Genomic DNA, 19557 nt, shown 5'->3' with positions numbered 1-19557 from the left:
ACTAATGGTAGATTTGGTGCTGCATTCATGTACGATACGATACGATACACTTTATTGATCCTGGGGGAAATTACGGTATTACAGCAGCAATACAAACAGCAGTACATAAAATATTAGGACACAAATCTTGCACAAGTATACTAACATTAAATAACAAATAAATGTGGGTAGTTCAGGTATATAAGTCACTGTTAATTGACATTAGTAGACCTGCAATCAGTCATTGTTGTCTACCACCCTTAGGAAATTATTATACATCCCCATAGTAGTAGCTACAAACGATTTCCTGAATTTCTCCTTCTTATACCTTAGTAGGATTAGACGGCTGCTGAATGTGCTCTTCTGCTTCAAGAACTGCTCGTATAGTGGGTGTGTATTATTGATCATTATAGCCCTACACTTCTTCTGAATCCTATCCTCCAATACCTCCTCAAAAGAGTCCAGATGGAGGCCAACAGCCGAGCTTGCCTATAGGAAGTAGCAACCCTAAAAGGTGGCACTAGAGTTCTAGTCCTCTTCCTCTCCGAAGAGACAATTTGCATTTTTATAGGATCTAGTACGCTACAAGAGCGCATACATCTGCCTGACTTGCAGGTGGGGGCCCAAGTCCAAATTTTGCACTGATTCTACAGGGTGGGCCATTTATATGGACACACTTAAAATGGGAATGGTTGGTGATATAAACTTCCTGTTTGTGGCACATTAGTATATGGGAGGGGGAAAACTTCAAGATGGGTGGTGACCATGGCAGCCTATTTGAAGCGAGCTCGAGCTGCTTGCCAAGGAAGAATGGGCAAGAATTTCAGTCTCTCAATGTACAAAACTGATAGAGACATACCCCAAGCGACTTGCAGCTGTAATCGCAGCAAAAGGTGGCGCAACAAAGTATTAAGTTAAAGGGTCCGAATAATATTGTACGCCCCACTTTTCAGTTTTTTAGTTTCCACAAAAATTTAAAATAACCAATACATTTCGTTCAACATCACAATTGTGTTCCACTTGTTGTTGATTCTTCACCAAAAATTTACATTTGGTATCTTTATATTTGAAGCATGATATGTGGGAAAAGGTTGAAAAGCTCCAGGGAGCCGAATACTTTCGTAAGGCACTGTATACAGTTAGGTCCATATATATTTGGACAGAGACAACATTATTCTAATTTTGGTTATAGACATTACCACAATGAATTTTAAACAAAACAATTCAGATGCAGTTGAAGTTCAGACTTTCAGCTTTCATTTGAGGGTATCCACATTAAAATTGGATGAAGGGTTTAGGAGCTTCCGCTCCTTAACATGTGCCAACCTGTTTTTAAAGGGACCAAAAGTAATTGGACAATTGACTCCAAGGCTATTTCATGGACAGTTGTGGGCAATCCCTTCGTTATGTCATTCTGAATTAAGCAGATAAAAGGCCTGGAGTTGATTTGAGGTGTGGTGCTTGCATTTGGAAGGTTTTGCTGTGAAGTAAACATAATAATAATAATAATAATTTTTATTTATATAAACATGCGGTCAAAGGAGCTCTCCATGCAGGTGAAACAAGCCATCCTTAAGCTGCGAAAACAGAAAAAAACCCATCTGAAAAATTGCTACAATATTAGGAGTGGCAAAATCTACAGTTTGGTACATCCTGAGAAGGAAAGAAAGCACTGGTGAACTCATCAATGCAAAAAGACCTGGGCGCCCACGGAAGACAACAGTGGTGGATGATCGCAGAATAATCTCCATGGTGAAGAGAAACCCCTTCACAACAGCCAACCAAGTGAACAACACTCTCCAGGAGGTCGGTGTATCAATATCCAAATCTACCATAAAGAGAAGACTGCATGAAAGTAACTACAGAGGGTTCACTGCACGGTGCAAGCCACTCATAAGCATCAAGAATAAAAAGGCTAGACTGGACTTTGCTAAAAAACATCTAAAAAAGACAGCACAGTTCTGGAAGAACATTCTTTGGACAGATGAAACCAAGATCAACCTCTACCAGAATGATGGAAAGAGAAAAGTATGGCGAAGGCGTGGTACAGCTCATGATCCAAAGCATACCACATCATCTGTAAAACACGGCGGAGGCAGTGTGATGGCTTGGGCATGCATGGCTGCCAGTGGCACTGGGTCACTAGTGTTTATTGATGATGTGACACAGGACAGAAGCAGCCGAATGTATTCTGAGGTATTCAGAGCCGCCATACTGTGTGCTCAGATCCAGCCAAATGCAGCCAAACTGGTTGGTTGTCGTTTCATACTACAGATGGACAATGACCCAAAACATAAAGCCAAAGCAACTCAGGAGTTTATTAAAGAGAAGTGGAATATTCTAGAATGGCCAAGTCAGTCACCTGATCTCAACCCAATGAGCATGCATTTTACTTGTTATAGACTAAACTTCAGACAGAAAGGCCCATAAACAAACAGCAACTGAAAACCACTGCAGTGAAGGCCTGACAGAGCATCAAAAAGGAGGAAACACAGCGTCTGGTGATGTCCATGAGTTCAATCCTTCAGGCAGTCATTGCCAACAAAGGATTTTCAACCAAGTACTAGAAATGAACATTTTATTTACAATTATTTAATCTGTCCAATTACTTTTGGTCCCTTTAAAAACAGGGTGGCACATATTAAGGAGCTGAAACTCCTAAACCCTTCATCCAATTTTAATGTGGATACCCTCAAATGAAAGCTGAAAGTCTGAACTTCAACTGCATCTGAATCGTTTTGTTTAAAATTTATTGTGGTAATGTCTAGAACCAAAATTAGAATAATGTCTCTGTCCAAATATATATGGACCTAACTGTATGTGCATGCATGACTCTGGATATACAGCCATGACAGAAAGTGTTGGCATCCTTGAAATTGTTCCAGAATATCAAGTATTTCTCCCAGAAAAATTATTGCAATTACATATGTTTTGTTATACACATGTTTACTTTCTTTGTTTTTTGTGCATTGTTCCAATTGTGGTGATACGCTACCTGAGTGTGTTGGGGGACACTCGCTTGGCATAGGATTCAAGCACTCAGGCACGGTACCTCACACAAACCTGGTCAAATCTGGTTTATTAAACTTCATAAACCACATGACATACAGTCTATTTCATTATGTTCATGAACTTATCATGACCACCAGTCTGTTCATGCAGCAGATAAACTTCTCTGCCATATATTACAATCCCCTTGTCCGGGGTTACCTTTCAGGAGTTCCACTCCTCATGCTGACTTCACGTCAATCCCAGGTCCTCAACACAGACCGACCAGGTCTACGGTCTCTAGGTGCTTCCAGGATGACTCCACTCCCAGGAGCCTCCAACACTGACCATCCAGGACCTACAGCACACAGGCCACTCTGCAGTGTCCAGCCAGGACACATGGAAGTGTGTCCACCCTGACAGAATCCCCAAAACACTCACACCATGTGCTACACACACCTCCTTTACATAGGTGTAACCACACCCAGGTACCTGTCACATGGCCAGTCAGGTGAGCGTGACATCACCACAGGTCCTTAAAACACAAAACCATCTTAGGTGTTCAGACATGCCTCTTTGGGTGGGTTTGTAGGTGACTGGACCCACCCATCTCTCCAATCACCTGGAAGCCTTCCCAATGTAAACAAATCCCTCAGCAGTAGATCTGCTTGAGCAAAACATACCCAGGCTTCCATCACAGGGCCACCCACCTCTGCGATACATATCGGCCATTCACAACACTGCCAGTCACTGTTTCATCACAACTATGCCTCCAAGTGCATCTTGAAGTGCACACACAGCACCCCCTGGCTGTAACATTGGTCACTGCACCACACAATACAGAGAAAATACAATCAAATTGGGCATAAATTTCCCTCAAAATCCCCAAAATATGCTGGCAAAATTGTAGGGCACCCTCAATTTAATATTTGGTTGCATACCCTTTGGAATAAATAACTCCAATCAATCGCTTCCTATAACCATCAACAACTTTTCTTTTGGAAAGTGCTCCAGGTCTCTTATTTGAAGGTGCCTTCTCCCAAAAGCAATTTTAAGATCTCTCCACAGGTGTTCAATTGGATTTAGATCCGGACACGTTGTTGGCCACTTTAGAGCTCTCCAGCGCTTTTTACCATCCATTGCTGGGTACTTCTTGAAATATGTTTGGTGTCATTTTCCTGCTGAAAGACCCATGACCTAGGACGTAAACCCACCTTTCTGACCCTGAGCACTACATTGTGACCCAAAATTCTTTGGTGATCTTCAGATTTCATGATGCCTTGCACACAGTCAAGGCACCCAGTCATCGAGACAGCAAAACAACCCCAAAATATCTTTGAAGCTCCGCCATATTTTACTGTAGGTACTGTATTCTTTTCTTTGTAAGCCTCATTCTATTTTCATTACACCGTAGAATGATATGCTTTACCAAAAAGCTCTATCTTGGTTTTATCTGTCCACAAGATCCTTTTCCAGGGTTTTGGCTTATTCATGCATATTTTGGCAAACTGCAGTCTGGATTTTTTATGTCTCTGTGTCAGCAGTGGGGTCATCCTGGGTTTCCTGCCATAGCATTTCATTTCAATGTCAACGGATAGTTCACGCTGATACTGATGCACCCTGAGCCTGCAGGACAGCTGGAATTTATTTTGAACTTGATTGGGGCTGCTTATACACCATCCAGACTATCCTGTGTTGCACCTTTTCATCAATTTTTCTCTGCTGCCTAAGTCCAGGGAGATTATCTACAGTGCCATGAGTTGTAAACTTCTTGATTATGTTGCGCACCATAGACAAAAGAACATCAAGTTCTCTGGAGAGGGACTCGTAACTTTGAGATTGTTCAACAATTTTTGTTCTCAGCGAGTTATGCTATGTTCTCCATGCTTAGTGCAGCACACACAAACACACAATGCAAAGATTGAATCAACTTCCCCCCTTTTTATCAGGTTTCAGGTGTGATTTTCATATTGCCCACACCTGTTACATGCCAGAGGTGTGTTTGAACGAGCATCACATGCTTGAAACAAAGTTTTTGGAAAGATGCCATCAATTTTGACACGCCCATTTTTTGAGTTGGGTGTGAAATTATGTCCAATTTACCTTTTCTTTCTCTGTTTTTCTTTGTGTTGTTCCAATACACACCAAGGAAATAAATGTGTATAACAAAACATGCTTAATTGCAATAATTTTCTAGGAGAAATACTTCATTCTCTGGAACAATTTAAAGGGTTCCAATACTTTACACTATGGCTGTATATGCATGCGCATCTTTATGTGCATCGCTGTACATATGTGAATTTGTAGGTATGTGCTGTGTATGCATTTTTCTGTATGTATTTGCTCAGTGTACGCATGCATCTGTATGTAGATTGTAAGCTTATTGTATTATCTTTAACTTTGTTACTTATGACTGTTGTATATGAACTGCTGAATTGTAGACCTCTACAGAATATGTTGGCGCTGTTTAAAGATTATTATCTAGGTGTTCCATATATGCATATATCTGTATGTGCTCCGTATCTGATCCGTGTATAGATATATAAGTGTGTGCTAAATGTATGTCTGCGGCGCGCCCCCACACCGCCGCAGGGCCGAGGGGCTACCCGGAGCCGGGCCTCTGGGTCTCAGTCTCGGGGTTGTCACGGTGGCTAGACCCGGTCCGTGGCCCTGTCCGTCAGTGGGGGACGTCCGGTGTAATAGGTGGTAATAATGGTGCGGTACGGTTGTGGGGTGTAAGTCGCGGTAAATAACGAGGACACCAGGTTGCAGTCTCTTTACCTCTTTACTGGAGATCTCTGAGTCCTCAGTCCAGAACACGGTTCACCAGGCTGCGCAAGTCCGGCCGGTCCAATGGCACCTCCAGAGTTCTCCTCTCAGGTGGAAATCTGTGCCTTCCTTCTAGCGCTATGTGTTGTAGTCCTTCCCTGCTGTGCTTACGGAAAGTAACCCCACAACGGTTGTGTCTGTTTCTTAAGTTCCCTCACAACTCGATTTGATGTTCCTCTGTAATCCACCCCTTCCCTGTATTCAGGTTGGAATGGCACCCGTTTGTCAGGTAGGCCTGGAGTTCTTCCGGGACCCTAGAGTCGCCCCTCTCCCGCAATTGCCCCCCAAGACTTCATAGGTGATATGTGGTAGACAGCCCGCCTGAGACCGACTGTCCTGCCGCTGTTTGGAGTATGGCTTGAAGCTGTATTCTAATCCACTCCCTCGGCGTTCCGGCCACCGGTATTGCGCCTCAGCAGGGTGCTGCCTCTTTCAACAAAACCCCTGCTGGTATTCTCCTTCTGCTTGATCTCGTTTCTCACTCAGCACAATCTATCTCGCTTCTAGTCCTTTCTTGAGTCCCGCCGCTTCCAGGAGCCTGCGCGGACCCGTTACGTTCTTTCAATGCCAAGCCTCTGCCAGGATCCCACCCCTGGCAGAGACCCTACAGTCTCTCCCTTCACAACACCCCCTGCCACAGGGTGTTGCTCCGTTCAATCCCGTCAGCGTTCTCTCTAACTTCCTGCCTGACCCCCAGTTTACCCACTATGGTGGGGAGTGGCCTAATGAATAGCACCCTTAGCTCCCCCCGGAGGCCCAGCTGTGAAATATATTGGTGTCTGTGATACCTGATTGGAGGAACTCCTTCGGTGCCATCGAACGTACCATGGCTCCCCTTAGCGGCGAAGCCACAGTACTGCAACGACCAGAACTCTGGGGCGCTGCACTCCCCCCTGGTTAAACACAGTACTCCGGGACTGGGAAGAAAAACAACAATACAGATTAGTAAACAGACATACAATTTTGTTGAGTGCAAAACAATAAGTATACTTGAACAGGCTTCCCTTTATGGGAGGTGAGGACACTTTTAACGTTACAAACATGGTCAACATTATAAATTACAGGCTATGCATAACTCCTGTTACCCAACCGGGTATTCTACTTAATGCAAATTCTGGAACAATAAATTAACATTGCCTTTAAGAAACATACACTCTTAGTTTACCAAAGGCCTTCCTATAATCACATTACAGGGTAAGGTAACTTCACATTCTCCTACTTTGAACCTGCAGGACCGCCTGTCCCTATGGCACCAGACCTACTGCCTCTCCTTTCTTTTACAGGACCGCCCTGTTCATCCAGGGCCTACTGCCTTTCTCTACTATACATGGTATAGACATAACATTCCTTTCGTTTAAAGAACTCTGAGCCAGCTCTACTCGGCTCCTTTAAGGACTCACTCTCTAACCCCTACGGGTCACTCTCTGTCCTTAGTAACAAAGTAACTTTCAATGGGGACGCGGGGTTTACCTTCTATCCTCACCTTCATTATTACTTTGCTTACTTTCAACTATGCAGACCTCTATCTCTACCCCTACGGGCTCTCTGCATCTTTTCTTTCTGCAAACATTATTTAGACATTTCAACAAATTCAACACATATAACTTAGCATGTAAAACAGTTACATTTCTTTTCAAGGCATCATTATGGCATTACTGTTCTGCAACAGTATCTCTCTCAAGTTCAGTTTCTCACATCCCCTTTAAGAGGAGACCAAGTCTTTCTAAGGTAGCTCGTTCTCTCATCCTACCAGTCCATGCAAAGGTTCCGGTATGGTATCTTCGCAAAGTGTCTTTAACTAGAACCGGTAGGAAAGGTATCTTCACAAAGTGTCTTTGGCTCAAACAAATAGGGCAAATATCTTCGCAAAGTGTCTTTGGCTAAAACCAGTAGGGAGCACCTTTAAGAAGGTGCAAACTATTTACAAGGGAAGTTCGAATCATGCACAGTCCATGATTTCTGCAGTTCTTTAAACTTGTGCAAAAATTTTAGGAAAACTCAGAACAAACACAGGGATCCCGGGTCAACAAAGGGATCCATTAACCCTGGGCGGGTTTAGCAGCAACAGGAACAAAAGAACAAACAGTAACTATTTACATTTTCATGGTATCGATGTTTATGCTTCTTCTGGGGGCTTGGGTTCCTGAACCCCGGCCACTGTAGCACGGACACCAGCGGCAAGCTCCGCAGGGACCACCTGGTCGCCTGCTGTCTGAATTTGAAGCCTAACTCTGTCGGCAAGTTCAGGAGCTGCTACAAAGCGTACAGTAGAAACAGTAACAAGGTCTGGCAGCCCTGGATTGACCACAGTTGGGGCCACAGGTGCCATTCTCTCAGACTCGTATCGCTGAACTTTCCGGGCACGCCATCCTTGTGTGTTCCAGTGACGGGTATACGTCACCTGATCCCCCTCCCGGAGTGGTTCACCTTCTCGATCACAGCAGGGAGTCTCCACATCATAGCCGGCAACGAAGATGCCAGTAGGTAGACCCGACTCCCAAATGGAACCCCACCCCTTCTTTGGGTGGAATGCCGCCACCGTCCCTCGCCTGACAGCATCCGTCCCATCATAGATCATTTTTTTGCTCTGCAGTTCCCGTCTTTCAACTTCGGTGCGCTGTCCCCAATGCTGGAGCACGCATTGTTTGTATTGGTCCCAGGTAAGTATCGCAATAGTGAGACCTTCCATTGGAATCCCATCCTGCTCGACCCAGGGAACATCCCATCGGAACATCACCCCTCCTGGGTCCATTTCTATGGGCTCTCCCCACCTGGTTGGCAATGGTGGTAACAACTTCCCCAACGCACCGGGGGTGAGAACCGCTCGGTCGATTGTAAACGCGGGGTTACTGTTGTGGGGAGGATCGGTCGGGAGAGCAGAACCGTCCAGGGGAGTAGGGGCGCCGCCCATACCTGCGCCTGATGTGGTTCCATCGGTGCCGCTCCGGTCCGTTAACAAAGACGCTGGAATCTGCTGCAGCCCGGACCGGGGCTCCTCCAATGGGATGCTCGGATTCGGCTCCGCTGGCCGTGGTTCCTCCTCCTCTAACTCCGAGGTCGGGATTGGTGGACGCAACTCCGCTGTTGGGTCCGCAGGCTTCCGGTCCATCTCCGGTGAAGAAGGGCAGGCCTGAACCGCTTCTTCCTCGCTCAGGCACTCGCCGTTCATCATTGCTGCCTGATAGCCGGTGGCAGTGCATGCACCTAGCTCCGCCATTTCTCCGAGGTTGGGCTTCTCCGTCACCAGCCTCTCGCCGTTGCATATCAAGGGGTGTTTCTCTTCTGCTTTGGGGCAGGTCATTCCTCTGCAGCCAGAAGTGCAGGGGGCGGTAGCCATTTCTCGCGCCACACTGGGAGTCTCCGCCCATAACACGCCCTCCTTCCCCTTGGGTGTAGCAATGGCGGCGCCTTTTGGCGGGAACTTTTGGCGGCTAATGGCGCAGCACAGTCTTACAATAAAGTACAGTCCAAGCACAGTAAATCACAGTCTCTAGGCACACATGACCTGATTCTTCAGGCTTAAGTAGATCCTGTTCGTGACGCCAAGTCTGCGGCGCGCCCCCACACCGCCGCAGGGCCGAGGGGCTACCCGGAGCCGGGCCTCTGGGTCTCAGTCTCGGGGTTGTCACGGTGGCTAGACCCGGTCCGTGGCCCTGTCCGTCAGTGGGGGACGTCCGGTGTAATAGGTGGTAATAATGGTGCGGTACGGTTGTGGGGTGTAAGTCGCGGTAAATAACGAGGACACCAGGTTGCAGTCTCTTTACCTCTTTACTGGAGATCTCTGAGTCCTCAGTCCAGAACACGGTTCACCAGGCTGCGCAAGTCCGGCCGGTCCAATGGCACCTCCAGAGTTCTCCTCTCAGGTGGAAATCTGTGCCTTCCTTCTAGCGCTATGTGTTGTAGTCCTTCCCTGCTGTGCTTACGGAAAGTAACCCCACAACGGTTGTGTCTGTTTCTTAAGTTCCCTCACAACTCGATTTGATGTTCCTCTGTAATCCACCCCTTCCCTGTATTCAGGTTGGAATGGCACCCGTTTGTCAGGTAGGCCTGGAGTTCTTCCGGGACCCTAGAGTCGCCCCTCTCCCGCAATTGCCCCCCAAGACTTCATAGGTGATATGTGGTAGACAGCCCGCCTGAGACCGACTGTCCTGCCGCTGTTTGGAGTATGGCTTGAAGCTGTATTCTAATCCACTCCCTCGGCGTTCCGGCCACCGGTATTGCGCCTCAGCAGGGTGCTGCCTCTTTCAACAAAACCCCTGCTGGTATTCTCCTTCTGCTTGATCTCGTTTCTCACTCAGCACAATCTATCTCGCTTCTAGTCCTTTCTTGAGTCCCGCCGCTTCCAGGAGCCTGCGCGGACCCGTTACGTTCTTTCAATGCCAAGCCTCTGCCAGGATCCCACCCCTGGCAGAGACCCTACAGTCTCTCCCTTCACAACACCCCCTGCCACAGGGTGTTGCTCCGTTCAATCCCGTCAGCGTTCTCTCTAACTTCCTGCCTGACCCCCAGTTTACCCACTATGGTGGGGAGTGGCCTAATGAATAGCACCCTTAGCTCCCCCCGGAGGCCCAGCTGTGAAATATATTGGTGTCTGTGATACCTGATTGGAGGAACTCCTTCGGTGCCATCGAACGTACCATGGCTCCCCTTAGCGGCGAAGCCACAGTACTGCAACGACCAGAACTCTGGGGCGCTGCATATACATATGTGTATGTAAGCCACATTTATAAATACTGGCAGCGCTGACGAGGTGTAAACATTGCCCAACGAAAGAGAAAAATTATGCCTATTCATCAGATAATTTTTTTTGTTTTGGCATAAACAATCTGTTGTTCTAAGCACCATATCTCCCAGTGTAAACTGCAGATGTGTTTCCGATAACATGATGTGTATGGGGACAGATTAATCTACTAGTGATCGTTCTGTGCAAAGAGGCAGGTAAACAAATGCCGAAAAACTAAATAAAAAATGTATTTTGGGGGATCTGCAGACTGGATTGGGGACTAATGGTGGTTGTCGTATTTTATATGGAGAAAATCTGGTGACAGATTCCCTTTAATTATTAAACAGTTGGGAAGGGGTCAATTAAACCTAAATTTCAAGACTTGACCCATTAGAAGAGTATTATGAGAGCATCATGTAGAGGCTAACATTTAAAAAGAACTTGACCTTATAAAACTACTTTATAATGTTCAGGATGATGACGACGACTACAATCAATGCAAATTAGCTTGGGAGACTATTGGGGGTGACGTTTCATACCTATTCATTAGGCCTTGTTCAGACATTCATTTTTCATGGATAGAACACATATACATTATAGTCCCCATTATGGGGAGGTTCTCAAGTCTGTTTTTTTAAACAACGTTTTCTTTGATTTTCCAAAAAATATTGCAAAAAAGAGAGAGTGAGCATTGTCTCAAATGCATAGGACACATGTAAGAGAATGGTCAGCCATAATATATTGAACAGCCATGTTGGCTCTAGCAGCCATCGTGTGGAAAGTTAGAAACTAAGGGTACCGTCACACAGTGAAATTTTGATCGCTACGACGGTACGATCCGTGACGTTCTAGCGATATCATTACGATATCGCAGTGTCTGACACGCTACTGCGATCAGACATCACGCTGAGAATCGTACGTCGTAGCAGATCGTTTGGAACTTTCTTTCGTCGCTTGATCACCCGCTGACATCGCTGGATCGTTGTGTGTGACACCGATCCAGCGATGTGTTCGCTTGTAACCAGGGTAAACATCGGGTAACTAAGCGCAGGGCCGCGCTTAGTAACCCGATGTTTACCCTGGTTACCAGCGTAAACGTAAAAAAAACAAACAGTACATACTTACATTCCGGTGTCTGTCCCCCGGCGTCTCAGCTTCTCTCCACTGTGTGAGCGCCGGCCGGAAAGCGAGCACAGCGGTGACGTCTGACGTCACCGCTGTGCTTTCCGGCTATGGCGCTTACACAGTGCAGAGAAGCAGAACGCCGGGGGACAGACACCGGAATGTAAGTATGTACTGTTTGGTTTTTTTTACATTTACGCTGGTAACCAGGGTAAACATCGGGTTACTAAGCGCGGCCCTGCGCTTAGTAACCCGATGTTTACCCTGGTTACCCGGGGACTTCGGCATCGCTCCAGCGCCGTGATTGCAACGTGTGACCGCAGTCTACGACGCTGGAGCGATAATCATACGACGCTGCGACGTCACGGATCGTGCCGTCGTAGCGATGAAAATGGCACTGTGTGACGGTACCCTAACTGATTTTGCTTCTAAAAAGCTAATAAAGATGTACTCCTGAAAGCCCTAAACAGAATGGAGACACAAGATAAGATCATAACCATTAGCAGGTATAGTGGACAAACACACAGGTTAATTGGATCAGCTGCAGGGCCATGAGATAATAGAAACATGGTAACATATGGTGGTAAATAAGTGTATTTGTTGTAGTGATATTGGAAAACACACATACATAGTTGTCAATATAGTAAGAATTATGAGGAAGGGTTAAGAGGTGATGTGATTAATGACAGAAGCCAAGAGGAACAAGGAGATTTACAATTTCTAATAGAGTTTGAGGAAAGCATTAAGCTACTTACGGGTAGCGGCATTTTTCGGAGGCCCATGACAGCACCACGAGAGAGGGGATCCGCCCCTTTAGGAACAGGAAACCCACAGATACAAAAGGGCGGCACCTCTCCCACGCATCAGTTGGATTACAGAGCCTGAGAGGACTACCGCAGTTAATGACAAGCAACACAATATTGCATACAATTAAACACAATGACTTTAATAAAGTAACACACGTAAAAAGATAACATTTTTACTTTAACTTATTTAGTTATTTATAACTTCAAGATGTGCAAACCCCATGTGAAAAGGGAGGGAACTAAGGGTGCTGTCATGGGCCTCCGAAAAATGCCGCTACCCGTAAGTAGCTTAATGCTTTATTCGGACTCCCATGACAGCACCACGAGAGATTTACAGAGATGTAAGCCATTTTTAGGGAGGGACCACAGCCTGTAGCACCCTTAACCCGAAGGTGAGATCTGAGGAGAACCCCAAGTCCAATCTATAGTGTTTGAAAAAGGTGGAAGGGGATGACCATGTGGCCGCCTTACATATCTGGTCGACCGACACTCCAGACCTCTCTGCCCAGGATGACGCCATGGCTCGGGTGGAATGTGCCCTCAGATTCTGCGGAGCCGGACCCCCACCTGTCGTGTAAGCAAGAGAGATAGCCTCCCTAATCCATTTAGCTAGTATGTACTTAGATGCTCTAGCCCCTTTCCTTGGACCTTGGAAGGACAGGAATAGCGCATTGTCCTTCTTCCAATCATTAGTGACCGAGATATATTGAAGAAGGCATCTCCTGACATCTAAGGTATGGAGCTCCCTTTCTTTAGGGTTGGAAGGATTAGGGATAAACGAAGGTAAAACTATTTCCTGCGATCTATGAAACTGTGATACTACTTTTGGTAAGTAGGCTGGGTCCGGTCTAAGGATAACTCTATCCTGAAGAAATTCTATATACGGGGGAAGTCTAGAGAGTGCCTGGATGTCTCCTATTCTGCGAGCAGATGTTATAGCTATTAGGAAAGCTGTTTTGAGAGACAACATCCTAACTGAGGCTTCATTCAACGGCTCAAAAGGGGGCTTTGTCAAAGAAGAAAGGACAAGATTTAAATCCCATGGTACCATTTTGTTTCTATAAAGTGGTCTAATTCTACTGACCGCCTTAATGAATCTCGACACCCAGTAGTTTCCCGCAATATTACATGAAAACAAAGCCCCAAGCGCAGAAACTTGTACTTTTAATGTGCTTGTGGAGAGTTTTAACTCTAACCCTCTTTGCAAAAATTCCAATATTTGACGTATTGGTACACCATCATTAATATTAAATTCTGAGGAAGTTAAGAACTTTCTCCAGGTTCTGGAGTAGATTCTTGTTGTTATTGGCTTCCTACTCCTTAAAAGGGTATCAACTAATTTAGGAGAGAAGCCTTTATTTTCTAACAATGACCGCTCAAACTCCAAGCCGTCAAATGAAGTCCCTTCACTTGTGGATGGAGTATCGGCCCCTGGGAGAGCAAATTTGGGATGTCTGGAAGTACCCAGGGATCGCCCACTGACATCATCCTGAGCCATGAAAACCAGGTTCTCCTGGGCCAAAAGGGAGCAATCAGAATGAGTCTCGCATGATCTTCTCTGACCTTCCTCACCACTAGAGGTAGTAGGTTCAGTGGTGGGAAGGCGTAGGCCAGAGAAAAATCCCATTTTATGAGGAATGCATCCACTGCCAGTGGATTCTCCCTGGGATTTAGGGAACAAAAGTTTTTTACTTTTTTGTTTTCTCTTGTGGCAAATAGGTCCACTACCGGTTGACCCCACAAGCGTACAACCTGTCTGAAGATGTCTCCGTTTAGAGACCATTCTCCTTGCTTTAGAACATTGCGGCTGAGAAAGTCCGCTTTTATGTTGTCTCTTCCTGTAATGTGCAGAGCAGTCAAAGATTGTAAATTCTCTTCTGCCATCCGGAGGAGACGATCTGTGATCTGCATCAGAGCCTCGGAGTGTGTCCCTCCTTGATGATTTATATAGGAGACTGCCACCCGGTTGTCTGAGAGGATCCTGACGTGGTGGCCCTGCAGATACATGAGGAGGTTTTTAACTGACAATTCGATTGCTAACAATTCTCTCTGATTGGAAGAGGACGTTGAGTATGGTTCCCATTGGCCTTGCACTACAATGTCATTCATGTGAGCCCCCCAACCTGAGGAGCTGGCATCCGTAGTCACAACCCGGGACACGTCTATCATCCAGGGGACACCTGCTGACAAATTATCCCTATCCAGCCACCAACTTAGGGATTTGAGAGTTGCTGGTTCTAGCGTTATTTTTTCCTCTAATACACCCCTCAAGATCCTATCCTTAACCAAAATCTCTTTTTGGAGGGATCTAGTGTGAAAGTGTGCCCACCTTACCGCTGGTATGCACGATGTGAGGGACCCCAACAAGGACATAGCTTGCCGCAGGGTCATAGAGGGTGTACTTATTGCCTTTAGTACCTGATGCTGAATCTGAGATAGTTTATTTTCTGGAAGATAACACTGCTGTGTAGTTGAATCTAGTAATAAGCCCAGAAACTTCTGAATTTTTGGGGGCTGTAACCGAGATTTTTCAAAATTAATTATCCAGCCTAGACGTTCCAGCGTAACCTTAGTTAGTTCTAGTTGGGACAAACAGTGTTCTACCGAGTTACCTATTATGAGGAAATCGTCAAGGTATGGGACAATAAGGACATTAGATTCTCGTAAGTGGGCCATCACCTCTGCCACTATTTTCGTGAATACTCTAGGGGCTGATGTTATACCGAAAGGAAGAGCTCTATACTGAAAGTGATAAATAACCCCTCCCATTAAAACTGCTACCCTCAAGAACTGCTGGAAATCCACATGAATAGGTACGTGGTAATAGGCATCCTTTAAGTCGACTACCACCATGAAGCAGTTTTTGAACAGTATCTTTATTGTCGAGCTGATGGACTCCATCTTAAAGGTATGCTTTACCAAAAAACTATTAAGATGTCTGAGATTTATAATGGTTCTATACGAGTTATCCGGTTTCTGAATAAGAAACAAGGGAGAATAGAATCCTTTCCCTCTATCAGTCTCTGGAACCTGTGTAAGAACATTTTTAGAACAGAGAGACCAAACTTCATTTTCTAGAGCAGCTTGTTCTAGGGGATTAGAACGTAAGGGCGTTAACATAAATTTATCCCGTGGGGTATGGCAAAACTCAAAAGTAAGACCTCGAGAAATAGTATCTCGCACCCAGACACTATTCGTGATCTCTGACCATTCTGAACCAAAATGTAAAAGTCTGCCCCCCACCGGGGCTCCTAGTCATTTGTCCTCCTTCTTTCTTTCTTTTGAGGAACGACGGAACATAAATCCCGTACCTCGCCTACGTCTGTCGTCCCACCTAGACCGATCCCTTGAGGGTGAAAAGGTACGCTTCCCTCCGCGACCGAACCTTCTTTTATTAAAGGGACGACGGTAAGATCCCAGCAGGTTGGGGAACTTCTTTTTGTCATCTCCCGCTTTTTCTAGGAGATCATCTAAGGTGGGCCCGAATAGGTACTCTCCTTTACATGGAATGATGCAGAGTTTTGATTTTGACTGTATGTCGCCCGGCCAACATTTCAGCCAAAGAGCCCTTCTGGCCGCATTCGAGAGACCTGCTGCCCTAGCAGCCATTTTGACAGAGTCAATAGACGCATCAGATAAGAAAGCAGCTGCTTCTTGGATCAGTGGTAAGGCAGTCAGGATAGAATCCCTTGATGCACCCTCTTTTAACTGAGTCTCTAATTGTTCCAACCAGACCATCATTGATCTGGCTGTACAGGTTGAAGCCACCGCAGGCCTTAAAGAACCGGCCGCCATCTCCCAGGCACTTTTTAGAAAGGTATCCGCTTTTCTATCAAGGGGGTCCTTAAGGGTCCCCATGTCCTCAAAGGGGAGAGAGGCCCGTTTGGCCACCTTGGCTATTGCCGCATCCAACTTAGGGGCTTTCTCCCAGTTGGTGACTGCAGGATCATCGAACGGATATCTGCGCTTCTGTGCTGGAGGTACGGAACCCTTTCTCTCAGGTTTTTTCCACTCTTTATTGATAAGAGCCTGGATTTTTTCATTGAGCGGGAAGACTCTGCGTTTTTTCTGCTCCAACCCACTGAACATAATTTCCTCCTTGGAAAGTTGGGGTCTCGGTTCCGTTATGCCCATCGTTCCTCTGACCGCCTTGACCAGCTTATCCACTCGTTCGAGGGGTAGACAGAAGCGGGCGGTGTCCTCATCCGAGGAAGAGGATGACGCAGCCGAACCAGAGAAAACTTCCTCCTTATCCTCTTCTACTGAAGAATCGGAGAGTAACGGAGCTTTGGATTTAGAGCTACCTCCTTGAGCAAAACCCTTTAAGGATTGTCTGACCTCCATTCTGATCATCTCCTTTAAGCTGGTGGTCATAGTAAGGGATTCCTCCGCCACCGTCTGCTGTATACAGGGGCCACATAACTTTTTAGGGCACGAATCAGGTAGGGGAACCCCGCAGATTCCACATTCCCTGTGTTTCGCCTTCCCGGCACATTTCTTCCCCTATAATGGAACATATGAGGGGAATCATGTCACTGAGTGAACTTTCACGAAGATCACTTACCAGCGCTGCCCAAAGAAAAGTACCGGAATACGAGGGGGATTTCTCCTGGCTGACGTTCCAGACCCCTGTCTGGAGGTGCTTTTGTGGCCAGATTCACTACTCCTCTTGTCGCGATCCTTCTCTTTAGGCTTCTGGGAGACCTCTTCACGAAGCTGCACTTGCTCATCCTCCATCTTTGCCAGATATGAGGCCAGAAGCAAGGGATCACGATCCGGAGTTCTTTTTATAGCCCCTCCTCCGGTCAGCAGCTGTGCCTAGCGCTTCCCGGATTGATCTTTCCGGCCTCCCCCTGGTGCAGGTGGTTTCTCTGGGGCTGAGGACGCCGGCGACGCTATACCGGTGGGCGCCGCCATCTTGGGTACACTGCGCATGCGCAGGACCCTGGAAACCCGGAAGTGACTGCCGACTCCTCCCCCGACGTCACCCGGGCTCCCAGCGCTTCACTATCAGCGCGCAGAGCGGCGAGGACGCCGGACAGAGCCGCAGCACCCCAGGTTGCGCCCCCAAGCGCCGCCGCACACAGAGACCCCAGCCACCTTAGCAGGAGGAGACCCCCGGGGAAATACTTACCCGGCGCTGGCTTGGAGACAGGACACCACCGGCGACCGCTCCCTGCTGGAATGCCACCGCCATGCAGCCCTACCAGGACCACCGTGGCATCATCCAGGAATTCCGCACCGGCCGAGGTAGGAGACCCTCTCGCTACCTGAGTCGGCCGGTCGGCCTGGGATCCTCTTGTAAATTCTGTAGGATCCCGTCCCATTAGGAACAGGAAACCAACTGATGCGTGGGAGAGGTGCCGCCCTTTTGTATCTGTGGGTTTCCTGTTCCTAAAGGGGCGGATCCCCTCTCTCGTGGTGCTGTCATGGGAGTCCGAATAAAAGAGCCTTAACCCCTTCATGACCTTGGGATTTTCCGTTCTTCCGTGTTCGTTTTTCGCTCCCCTCCTTCCCAGAGCCATAACTTTTTTTTTTCCGTCAATATGGCCATGTGAGGGCTTTTGTTTTTTGCGGGACAAGTTGTACTTTTGAACATCATTATTGGTTTTAGCATGTCGTGTACTAGAAAACAGGAAAAAAATTCCAAGTGCGGTGAAATTGCAAAAAAAGTGCAGTCCCACACTTGTTTTTTGTTTGGCTTTTTTGCTAGGTTCACTAAATGCTAAAACTGACCTGCCATTATGATTCTCCAGGTCATTACGATTTAATAGACACATAACATGACTAGGTTATTTTTTATCTAAGTGGTGAAAGAAAATTCCAAACTTTGCTAAAAAATAAAAACAATTGCGCCATTTTCCGATACCCGTAGCGTCTCCATTTTTCATGATCTGGGGTCGGATCAGGTCTTATTTTTTGCATGCTGAGCTGGCGTTTTTAATGATACCATTTTGGTGCAGATACGTTCTTTTGATCGCCCGTTATTACATTTTAATGCAATGTCGCGGCAACCAAAAAAACGTAATTCTGGCGTTTCAAATTTTTTTCTCACTACACTGTTTAGCGATCAGGTTAATGCTTTTTTTTTTATTGATAGTTCGGGAGATTCTGAACGCGGCGATACCAAATATGTGTAGGTTTGATTTGTTTTTTAAATTGATTTATTTTGAATGGGGCGAAAGGGGGGTGATTTAAACTTTTATATATTTTTTTATTTTTTTCACATTTTTTTTTACTTTTTTTTTTTACTTTTACCATGCTTCTATAGGAGGCTAGAAGCTGGCACAACGTGATCGGCTCTGCTACATAGCAGCGATCATCAGATCGCTGCTATGCAGCAGAAATGCAGGTGTGCTGTGAGCGCCGACCACAGGGTGGCGCTCACAGCTACCGGCGATCAGTAACCATAGAGGTCTCAAGGATCTCTATGGTTACTCTGCAGAAGCATCGCTGACCCCCGATCATGTGACGGGGTTCAGCGATGCGCCGCCCGGCCGGAAGCTCCAGTTAAATGCCGCTGTCAGCGTTTGACAGTGGCATTTAACTAGTTAACCCCTTTCTGCCATTGGACGTACTATTCCGTCCATGTGGGGTGGGCCCTAATTCCCAAGGACGGAATAGTACGTCCAGCACGATCGGCCGCGCTCACGGGGGGAGCGCGGCCGATCGTGGCCGGGTGTCAGCTGCCTATCGCAGCTGACATCCAGCACTATGTGCCAGGAGCGGTCACGGACCGCCCCCGGCACATTAACCCCCAGCACACCGCGATCAAACATGATCGCGGTGTGCCGGCGGTACAGGGAAGCATCGCGCAGGGAGGGGGCTCCCTGCGGGCTTCCCTGAGACCACCGGAGCAACGCGATATGATCGCGTTGCTGCGAGGGTCTCTTACCTCCTATCCCTGCAGGCCCCGGATCCAAAATGGCCGCGGGGCTGCATCCGGGTCCTGCAGGGATTACTTCCGGGTGCTGTGCAGGCGCTGGCAAGCCTGCATGGCTGTATGTCAGATCGGTGATCTGACAGAGTGCTGTGCAAACTGTCAGATCATCGATCTGTGATGTCCCCCCCTGGGACAAAGTAAAAAAAAAAAAAAATTCCCACATGTGT

Source organism: Ranitomeya variabilis, chromosome 2 (assembly GCF_051348905.1).
Source record: "Ranitomeya variabilis isolate aRanVar5 chromosome 2, aRanVar5.hap1, whole genome shotgun sequence".
Taxonomy (NCBI): domain Eukaryota; kingdom Metazoa; phylum Chordata; class Amphibia; order Anura; family Dendrobatidae; genus Ranitomeya; species Ranitomeya variabilis.
The sequence above is the reverse complement of the archived record's forward strand: the minus strand, read 5'-3'. Positions refer to the sequence as shown.